Genomic DNA, 3,224 nt, shown 5'->3' with positions numbered 1-3,224 from the left:
TATATATATAAATGAAGTATAAGGAAAGTGAAAATATTATAAGTATAGATGAACTTTAATTGTTTTAGTTTTTCTTTTATTCTTTTACATAAGACTGCGGCAATGCTGCAGCACCGCCTTGAAGAATACTACCCTACTTAAATTTTGCTAAGCCTGGTACTTACTCTATCATTCTCTTTTGCAGTACTCTTAACGTATGGGGACAGAAACACAACAACGCCGCTTGCCAAGCATTTGTGAGGGACGAGCACAGAAACAATTACATACACACACTCACACAAACATATATACAGCGGGCTTCTTTCAGTTTGCGTCTACCAAATCCACTCTCAGACCTTTAGATAGTCCGAGGCTATAATAGAATAGGTTTGCCCAAGTTGCTACGTCGTGAAACTGAAGCCGGAACCATGTGGTTAGGAAGGAAACACTTTACCACACGACCATTTGGTGGATTTAAAGTCTAAAATCCATACACATACTCACATACACATGGTTGTAATTACACTTCCGTATTCATATGTTCTGTGCATACTCTCCAAGTACACACTGAAAGCAAAAAAATGTTTAAATGAATTTTTCAAAACTATTTCTTGTCGATCAATTGAAAACATATATGGAAATATTAAGAAAAGTCCTTGACGGTAATAGCATTCTATAAACAATACACACTATCAATTAAATGAACAACCGAAATAAATCTTCTATAACTAGGGAAACTAATAAATACAGATCGAATTGAAATGTATATACATCGATGATTTTTGAGTAATTGCAAAGCCGAGGGTGCTGGTTGAAAAAAGAAAAGGATTTACATGCTGAATATATTTTGAAAAGCAATAAAATAAGAGATTCTTCTATTTTTTTTTTTTTTTTAGAACAGGCTGGATATTACAAGTTAAAATACATCAAACGCATATGAAAAAGTTACATTTTCCATTCAGATATTGCTTTAGTGGGAGAAAATGTTTTTTGAAACAGCATTGCACTGACGCCATTGCGTCAGATGTATTGTTTTATATAAAAGCATGGCTTTCTTTCTCTGTTATAATATATTTTAAACATGAACACAAATGCGTGGTATCAATTTCACTGAACAGTTGAATGGATTGAATCTCGTCCAGGGAAAAAATGTGCCTTTTTATTGAAAGCTTTTATACATTCTCAGTCCTCTTTGATATACAGTAATATGTGTAGCATTCGATTATCTAATCGACGAAATAACGAACTTTCCGAGCGATATATGTTTTCCTTATTCACAGGTGAAAAATTTAAATCTGCAACTGTGAGCTAATGTTTGTAAAAATCAATATTCTTTTTTTAAATCGATGATTACAACCTGGAATATCCAGCTGAAGAATATTACACATATATATTACGGATATATTTATGGTAACTTAAAGCAAGCTCTATAAATATAGTGAATAAAATTATACAACCTATAGTCTATATTGATCTCTAAACGAATTTAAGCAGACCCCCTGTTTAAAATGTTGGCATGTGCATGTATATAGGGAAGATGCAATTAAACCAAACACGACACTTTCATCGTACATTCTTCTATTGATTTCCTGAGATATTGAACTCATGTGTGACCTTGGCAGGATTAGAACTCAGAAACGTGAAAGGAATCAAATGAATACTTAATGTATCTACTCCAATTTACTGGTTCACTCCACCGCCAATATATTTGTGGAAAATGTATAGAATTTTTCATTGATATCAGTTTCAAACAACTATTCATGTTTGCGATCCCGAGAGATTTACAAGACAAAATTTAAATGTGTTCTGTTCCAATCGAAACGTAGACATCCATGACATATTTTGAAATTACATAAATATACTACCTGATATTCTTTTACAATATATATTAGGTACCGTGTCCTTAAATATCCCAAATATTTTACTCAAATCAGACAATGCAAAAACAAATCTAATTAAAATAGCTATATTTAACACATTAATCATTCAAGTACGTTTAGCCTAGTGTCATATATAACAGTCGAACAAAACAATACAAAATGAAATAAATTGTTGATACATTATGAAAATATTCACTTCAAATCTCGTATCTTGTCAGCAGTTGTTGAACAGCGTGCACGTCATGAATTTTGAGCTTTGAATATACCACTATTAACCCAGACGAGGAAATCCAATATGATGATAAACAATATGGGATTCCATTTTGAAGATAAAAGTTTGTCAATCGATAATTTCTTTGTACAATTTTCAACACCTAAGAGACCAAATTTAGTTTCCCTCGTTTGATACATTAATATCCTTTGAAGTGAAATGCTAAGAGAGAGGTTTAATAATTTAAAAGTAACATATCATATGGTTTACGTTTCAGAACATTTGATGACATATGCCATTCGCCACTATTCAGGATACATTATAACGAAGTGACGTTCACATTTAAGTGGTTGACTATATTTCTGAAGGGTAGATTGCCATGAAACTAAGAGATTGGCTCTCGTTTTGATAATTCCATTCAAAGTGCACAGATGCTCTATCGTTTCGGTGCCTTTGGAGAAAATGACATCAAAAGCAATTATATCATTATGTTTTCCGTTGACTAAACACCGTCCCACTCTAACATACATAATATATGTCTGTGTATATGTGCCTGTATAAGCACATATACGCACGCACATATCCATACACACACATACGCGCACTCATATGTACATATATATTTACGCGCAGAAATGGATACTTAGTTAAGAAGCTCGATTTCCATTCACGTCGTTTTGGGTTCTGTCCTACTGAACGGCACATTGGGCAAATATCTTATAATTTGGTCCAGAGCTCACCAGTGTTTTGTAATTGAATTTGGTAGTCAGGAACAATACAGAAGTGAGTCGTGATCGTCCGAAGAAATGAACACATGAACACGATTCATCCGATATCCATGACTATTACGGTCTGTACACAGTAATGATTCCAGTTATTCGGACTGTGATCTTATAAAATATGTGAATTTTGGAAACGCGCGCGGCGATGCATTGAAATACCTATATGTTCCATTCATAGATCTTTTATTATTATTATTATTATTACTATTATTATTATTATTATTATTATTATTATTATTATTATTATTATTATTATTATAATTATTATTATTATTATTACTATTATTATTATTATTATTATTATTATTATTATTATTATTATTAGTAGTAGTAGTAGTAGTAGTAGTAGTAGTAGTAGTAGTAGTAGTAGTA

This window comes from Octopus bimaculoides, chromosome 9 (assembly GCF_001194135.2).
Source record: "Octopus bimaculoides isolate UCB-OBI-ISO-001 chromosome 9, ASM119413v2, whole genome shotgun sequence".
In the NCBI taxonomy this organism is placed as follows: Eukaryota; Metazoa; Mollusca; class Cephalopoda; order Octopoda; family Octopodidae; genus Octopus; species Octopus bimaculoides.
This window is presented reverse-complemented; position numbering follows the sequence as displayed.